Raw genomic sequence first — 9027 nt, 5'->3', positions numbered from 1 at the left:
TTCCCAAAATATTTATCTCATAATGAAATTTATCATAAGTAACGCATTTCTTTTTAAATCATCAACTCAATTCATGGAATGAAAATTAGAAATAAGAATAATCTTCACAAAGATTTTAAGTCACTTACTTTTGCCCGGAAAGGTGTGCATTTTTCAGGAACAAATGTTTTCAGCAGCTTTCTAGCATTTATAAAAAGTTTAACCACTAATAAAGATCAATTTAAGAGGAGCCTATAGAATTTTTTGCTTGGTAGACCCAACTGATGTGTATTTAAGACTGTGTGGAAACGGCGTACCCGTGAAAGATGGAGCAACACTTCAAGTTATTCGTCGAAGAAAGATCTGCTTAATGCAATCTTCGACGCACATGTTATCTCGAAAGGTTTTCCATATGCATGACCTACAAGATCATTTGATCTGAATTCATGTGACTTTTGGCTCGGAGGATACCTAAAAGAAAGCGTTTACCACCGACACGACCTCTATCTGATCCAAAGGCCTGTATACAAGAAGATGCTGCTCAGATTCCACAGGAACTGCTGCAAGCAACTGTTGATCACACGGTTTTAGGATGCAGCATCTCGTCGACATCTCTCGTGCTCATATCGAACAAACTGTGTGAGCGCCGTATAGTAATACACAGAAGAGCTAAAGAAACTGGTACACCTGCCAAATATCGTGTGGGGCCCCCGCGAGCAGTCAGAAGTGACGCGACACGACGTGGCACGGACTTGAATAACGTATGAAGTGGTGCTGGAGGGAATTGACACCATGAATCCTGCAGGGCTGACCATAAATCTGTAAGGGTACGACGGGGTGGAGGTCTCTCCTAAAAAGCACGTTGCAAGGCACCCCAGAAATGGTCAATAATGTTCGTCTGTGGAGTTTGGTGGCTATCGGATACGTGAAAACTCAAAAGAGTGTCCCTGGAGCCAGTGTGTAGCAATTCTGGACGTTTGGGGTATCGCATTCTCCTACTGGAATTGCCCAAGTCCGTCGGAATGCACGATGCACATGAATGGATGCAGGTGATCAGACAGGATGCTTACGTACGTGTTCAAAAATGGTTCAAATGGCTCTCAGCACTGTGAGACTTAATTTCTGAGGTCATCAGTTCCCTAGAACTTAGAACAACTTAAACCTAACTAACCTAAGGACATCATACACATCCCTGCCCGAGGCAGGATTCGAACCTGCTACGTTAGCGGTCGCGCGGTTCCAGACAGTAGCGACTAGAACCGCTCGGCCTCTCCGGGCGGCTACGCACCTGTCACCTATCATAGTCGTGTCTAGACGTATCAGAAGTCCCATGTCACTGCAACTGCACAGGCACCATGCCATTGCAGAGCCTCCACCAACTTCCACAGTCCTCTGTTGACATGCAGGGTCCATGGATTCATGTGGTTGTCTCCATACCCGTACACGTCCATCCGCTCGATACAATTTGAAACGAGAATCGTCTACTAGACAACTTGTTTCCAGTCACCAACAGTCCAGTGTCGGTGTTGAAGGGCCCAGACGAGGCGTAAAGCTTTGTGTCGTGTAGTCATCAAGGATACATGAGTGGGCTATCGGCTCCCAAAGCCCACGTCGATGATGTTTCGTTGAATGGTACGCACGCTGAAACTTGTTGATCCCCCGGCATTGTCATCTTCAGCAGTTTGGGAAAGGGTTGCGCTTCTGTTGCGCTGATCGACGCTCTTCAGTCGTCGTTGGTCCAGTTCTTGTAGGATCTTTCTCCGCCGCAGCGATGTCGGAGATCTGACATTTTACCGGATCCCTGATATTCACGGTACACTCGTGAAATGGTCATACTGGATAATTCCCACTTAATTGCTACATCGGAGATGCTGTGTCCCATCGCTCGTGTGCCGACTATAACACCACGTTGAAACTTACATCTTGGTAACATGCCACAGTAGCAGATCTAACACCTGCAACAGATATTTTTTGTCTTATTTAGGCGATACCAACGGCAGCACTGTATTCTGCTTGCTTAGATATCTCTGTACATGAATATGCGTGCCTATACCAGTTTTCTTTGCGCTTCAGTGTATAGTGTACATTATACGTCTTGCATTTGCAGCGCGAGATTTGCATCTGGTGGCCAAAATTGGAACTAATTTTTCCCCAGCTAGAATCGGCTCCTCAATAACGCGTTAGCATATCTACCAAGTACCGCTGCCAAACGATGATTCCAGCCCGCATAGGACCTCTGTGAGTAGCTGCAATTTAATAATAACAACCCAGTAGTTATTGCCTCTTAAATAAAAATACGTTTTAAGATTTTTTTGACTTATTCCACACCCATGAGGAACATTTAAATTATAATCTATAAAAAGGATGTTACCATACATCGTTTTTTTAAATACGTATTATGTATTCTTATTTTACGATGTGTTCTACGTGCTTGAGGGTCTCCTCATTATGGATCTGAGGTGCAAGATGTATACCAATCTAATCTAAGGGACAATGCGTTGATAAGCTGTGAGAAAATAGTGAGTGAGACCTCAGAAACCCTCAGAAGGGAGTCAAGTGTGTTGTAATGCAGCCATAGAGGGAGCCACGTGGGGGTTTTCCAGCTTCAGTCCTCGTACCAGCCTCCTCGTCGCCAGCGCCCTGATCCAGTGCTGCTCGTCGATCGTGATGGCTTCTCGACGCCACCGCATTCTTCTTCTCGTCGTCTCCGCAATCGTGGTCGTATTTCCCTGGCACGTCCTTTCCGTTGATTCCGTTGCTCACTGCAGACGATTCCACGTGTCTGTATAACTGTCCTGAGCTGTCGTATTAAGAACCTGCTGCTCAGCAACGGTAGGCAGCTGTAAGATTTGGGTATGTGTGAGTAAACGAGCGATGTGAGCGGTTGCAGCATGATTCTTGTAGGCTACTGGTGGTGCTATATTGCTTAGTGAAAATATCCGACGTGGTGGTTCTATCTTACTTGTGTGTTTCCATTGCGTCGTACCTATCGTCTTAAGAATATCGTGCTGTTGAGTGGTATTGATTATAATATGTACTTCAGCATGTGAAGTTATGAGGATCAGTACCATTTCGGGATTGGCACACCAGGATTAACAGCCGGGACACCTCGAGTTGGGTGGGTGGCTCGCTGGAGGACGGCTGGCGAATATTCCTAAACATCCCTGGCCGCACTTGAGTTCGTAGCTCGGATGGAGATAATGTTCTGCAGCGGACGCGATCTGTGTTTTGCTGGGCACAATGTCTTTAACAGTGGTCGCTATAATGGTTTAACTATTTTATTGACACTGTTTCACTAAATGACAGTTAAAAAAATTGAATGTAGCAACAGGTCTGTTGCCTTTCTTACGTCATTTCCCTTTCGCAAACACAAGTGTCCGGCAAATTGAGGCACAGCATAGATAACATAATCGGTTTTATCATTCAGTCTCAATCACACAGAAGGCAGGAGCATCTTAGGATGATACACATAAACTCATAAGACTAAGGGTTTTTTTCATTAAATTCTTGCTAGCATTCCTTTCCTCACTCAGGATTAATCAACAGATCAGAGTAAATTACTGCATTCAAGATGACAATGACCATTTTTGAATACTGACTTCCGTCTTCGAAAATTGTTCCACTAGGGAAGATTTGACTGTAATCACTCTTTTCAATACTCAAATGAACACTAAAATGATGTGTGCCGAATTATAAGTGATTGCTGAACTGAAAATAAACTAAACTCATTCAAAAGAAGAACTGGTTGCTGAATCTGATGGACCAACTATTCAGCTCCACACAAATTACTGGAAATTACTTGCACGCCTACGCTAACATTTAACGTTAGCTTGTAACACCAAAACTTCATATCATTCATATTTTACATCAGTAGTAAATAAAAAAAATTCTGTGTTTTACATGTATTCGTCCGCTATTTATGTTTATTTCTGGATTTTTATTGAATAGGAACCATTTCCATAAGTGTAATGTAACCTGTGAAAATATTGTGACTTACCAGTCTACGTACGTGGTCGACAAAACTGTAACGATAGGATGAGAAAAACTATAGGCAACTCTATCTGTGTTAAGGAAGCAAAAGTGCACAAATACGAAAGGTAGAAGCCGCGTGGAGAGCACGCCAACTTAAGGAATAGCACCAGTCAGTAGCTAGCCAGTATAGTAAAACCACCTTGGATCGAATACAAGGGTTAAATCTATATAGATGTGCTGGAATATTGTCTCGGACGGTCGTTGGCTCCGATAGCAAATATGTGGAATGTTTAAACAGTGCTCCGTACAAACAGTTAGTTAGAAGAAGAGTCTTGTATATGGTGAGGCGGAAATTACACAGTAATGCAAGATGTAGATGTAGTGCTTTGCATCAGTGCCTCCAGATAGTGTACTGTAAAATATTCTTTACTATTGTAAGTCACGTAAGTAGAAGGATCAAATTCCTTCCAGCACATAGTCAAGCATCCATTGCTTGTAGGTGGTGCAGTTGTGGAATCCAAGCAGCTGCTGCTGGCAAATTCAAAAATTAAAATGTTGTTGGTGAGAAATTTAAAAATGGAGCATGATGGTGACAGGAAATTAAAAAATGCAAGATTGTGCGACTAGTCCAGTTGTTTTAGTGATAAATCCAAAAAAAAAAAATTAAAAATCCAAGATGAGAGAAGTTGCTCAGTTGTGTGAGTTGTCATTATGGTGCTATGTTCAAAGATATCTGAACAACTTATGTAATTTATGAAAATAGGTAACTTTACTCAAATTATGTATGTATTTCGCATGATGTTCAAAAATATGCAAACGCTCTGAGTTTTTAACTCATTAAAAGTATCGAACTGACATGAATTGTTCGACATTTTCAAAAATAACTGAATGATCTGAATTTTGCACCATGTTCAAAAGTATTCAAACAACCTAAATTATTCGTCAAAAATATGTAAAAGGTGGACAGTACAGAATTTTCATTTCCCTGCCTAAAATTACTTTTTTGTCTATAGTTCGATTTCTGCCTGTTCAAATATAGAAGCTTTGTTAGCAGCACATATGCACACAATCGCTCATACAATCGCACACACATGCACACAAACACACACACACACACACACACACACAAACATCTGAATTTTGGCCCCTGTTCAAAAGTATGCATTTGTCTTGTATCATTTTTCAACAGTACATATGCCTCATCTAGACTGCATAAATTGGCAGCATGGTCGAAGTAGTTGGATGGCCTTCATTATTTATCACAACTATGTGATGGGAGTAAGTTAAGATATAATCATGTCCAAAATCTGTGAGAAAAATACCTCAGTTACACAATGTTTATATCAAATGTGACACTGCTACTTTCACATCCAAAATACAGGCAGAGTGTAACTGACACTATTTCCACATATAAATTGTACTGTAACGATACAGAACGCATGTGTTCTGGTAAAATAAAACGCTAAGCAGTTAGTTGTAGAGCGGATATAAAAGCAAAGAAACCAATGCAGGTAGTGAGTCAACAGGCGTGGCTTTCGAGTGGACCATTGATGTCAGCCAGTCGTTGGGGGTTGCTGAGTAGTTACTCATGGCATCCAAGTCATGCTGTCAGCGATAGGTAGATACCATCTACATTCTCTTTTAGTCGTCGGTATCTGGAGACACACCTTAGGCCTAAGCGAGATAGTAAACAAAAAAACTGACCACATACCATATTAGGGGGAAAGAAAACAACAATACACAAAGTTCTTATATGAAGTACCACAATGCTATTTTCATGTTCAAAATGTCCATCAAAATACGTAAAGCGTTTAACTTACAGTGTTTCCATGTCTAAAATGCATATCAAACAAAATATCAGCAACACATGCAATGTTTATGGTAAATGTTAGAATGATAGCTCCACATCTAAAATATCTGTCAAAATTCGTAAAGCATGCTGACATTCTGGTCATAGGTTTACGTAAGAATGTATGAGCACATCAAGCACTATTGTAGTGGTAGGGGGTAAGACAGTGCATCATGTTTTACACCATAAAAATATAATTAACATTATTTCATGACTAAGATAGCTTTTCGTCATTCTTTACATGACTGATATTATGGGTCACAGATGTTCTGAATTTTGACATCACTTTTACGACGATTTAATACAACGAATCTACTAAAAACTACATGATTTGATGAGATCATTAATGTGTTTTATAAGTTTTCATTTAATCTAGATATTTCCATAAAAATATGTCAAATACGAAACATAACCAAAAACAACGCTGGAAGAAGCGTCCATACAAAGATGAAAGTCTGATAATCTATAAAAAACATACCTTTGCACTAAAATGAAATTATTTATCAGAAAAATAAAGATTTCAAGTATAAAACGCAGTCAGGTTTCTTATCATAATACGCAAGTACAGTTACCGGTTTATGACTAAAAACAAAAATTTGATCTTGCACAAAAATAAAAATTATTTATCAAAATGCATAATGATTTCGTGTACAAAACATGCATGACACTACCATCGCAACTGAATTGTTCTATTAACATTAACTAATACACATGACTGGCATAAAATAAATACTGATAAAACTTACAGTTTAATCAGCACATGTCCACACATTAAACTTGATGTCTGTAGTATACTGATTAAATATTTCCATGCATGAAGTGTCTGTATTACCCATCAAAACCTATGTAGTTTGCTTACTGGCACTGCTGCTGTGACTTGCTGATTACTCAACACCATTAGTTTGATCTCTGTACCACAAGTGAAAGAAACCAAAACACAAAAAGATTTGTTCAGTAACTACACGACATTTATGGATACCACTGCTAATCTAACTTAGAGCTTAAAGTGTCCTTGGTGAAAAGAATAATTTGATTCTTGTACTAAAGGAAATATGCTGTCATACAGTGAAGACTAAATGACACTGATGAAATAGCATCCCGAGCAGTTGTAATAAACGTCTTTATCAGTAAGAAACGATAGTTCCTATTCTTTGAATTACTTCTTAAAATAGTCTGGCGATATATTTTGTACGTAAAACTGGCATGATGTCGCTTGACATAAGAATTGTGGAGCTGACATATTTTTCACACACATCTTAGACATGTGGACAGTATAACTTACACCCTTTACATTTATTTTATAACTAGTAGTTGTTTGGATATCTTGACATGATGTCCTTTTAGACAAGTTATGTGAAGCTTACGTATTGTTGATAATTGATACAAGTGGTTTGCGTTCTTTTAATTACAGCTTATATCAAGTGTGGCACAGAGATCGAGCTATGGATGTCAGCAAGTGGTTCTTAACTTTTAATTTTGATGTGGAAATGAAAATATTGTATACACACTTATATATATATTTTGATGAATAATTCAGGTTGCTTGAACAGTTCTGAACATGGCACAAAATTCAGGTCATTCAGATACTTTTGAACATGACACCAATTTAGACAATTCAGATAAAGCTTGCATATTTTGATAAATAATTCAAGTCATTCAGATACTTTTGAACATGGTGCCAAATTAAGATGCTTTGGAAAAGATACAAAATTCACATCAATTGAATACATTCGATTAAGGAGCTAATTTATCAGATTTAGATGAGATTTACTAATTTTAATAAATAATACATCCTTAAGATATTTTTGAATATGTCACCATAATTACAGTTATCACTAGTGAGCTAGTTGCAACATCTTGCATTTTTAAATTTACCTTGAGAACCATCACGGATTCTGTGACTGCAGCACCATAAGAATAGTGACAGATGCTTGAACTACGGCCTAGAAGAGACACAGCCCTTCTACTATTTATTGTGTGCTCTTGTATAAATATAGTTTAATTTGTATGTGTGTACAGATTGTTATTGACTCAAGTCATGCAACCTGTTATAGTCCAAGGCCCATGTCCTCTAAAGCACCTTAGTATCATAATTACAAAAATTCTGTCATACTTTACTAACTTTGTATTACCTTGGAAAACTGCTTAGTGATTTAGCGTCGTTAAAAAGGATCACAAATTTTGATTGTTATGTAATGTTGTAATAGAGTCAGATTTCCACCAGATGTCAGCTAGTAATATGGCAGTAAATTAATTCTGGGAGATTTAGTCAAAAAAACATTAACAGAAACCATCAGTTCCTATTGTTTATTGTCTCATTGGTTGCAAAGTGTGGTTAGGTTATGCTCATTTATGTATACTTGAAATTTATGGACATAATTGTAAAGAATTAGGTCTGCAGATTAATTTCTTTGGTTCCCTTAGTTATTGTTTTGTTCAGCACCATACAGGAATTTTCATAACCATTAAAATGAGGGAATCATTTGCTGATTATTTAGTGTTTCACAGTACAGTTCATAATTAATATTACACATGAAAGTTGGTTCAATAGCTTCTCATGAAATAGTTAATACAGACAGTTAATAAGTAATTGTAAATGTGGGTTTAATTATTGTGATTCCATAACTCATCAGAAACCATGTCCAAATGGGACTGATGACACACTGCTACAACACATAATCACAGATTAGTGTGACCTAACAGAAACTGTTTGTAATAATCATTGTTTTGTATGCTAATTATTATGATATATATGGAGAAGAAAAATTAATTTTGCATACGATTGTCTAAATTAGCCCCCATGGCCAAACTTTTCGTTAAAAATTAGCTCTCATAATTTCTATAACTTTGTGTGTGAAGAAATGTTAAACATGGAGCCTTTGTGACAGGACACTGTACACATTTCAGCTTCTAGTGGCGTGACATTGTTGTATTGTAGTAAGAAACGAAACAATAAAATATTTTCTAGAATTTTTAAATTGTAAAAAGTGGGGAATGTAAGCTGTAAAATGCAGTACAGCGTGAAGTTAATACAGTAAATGAAGATAATTTGCATTGTAAGGAAGCACTGACTAGTGACAGGATTGTGGGGCACTGTAACATCTACAGCGCCTCTCGGTGTTGAAAAAACAAAAATATCTCCCAAATTAGCTCCCATGTCTTTAAAATATCAATTCACAAAATGACCCAAGTCCCTCCACAAGTAATAATTACGAAAAATAAATAAA

This window comes from Schistocerca serialis, chromosome 1, assembly GCF_023864345.2.
Source record: "Schistocerca serialis cubense isolate TAMUIC-IGC-003099 chromosome 1, iqSchSeri2.2, whole genome shotgun sequence".
Taxonomy (NCBI): Eukaryota; Metazoa; Arthropoda; class Insecta; order Orthoptera; family Acrididae; genus Schistocerca; species Schistocerca serialis.
This window is presented reverse-complemented; position numbering follows the sequence as displayed.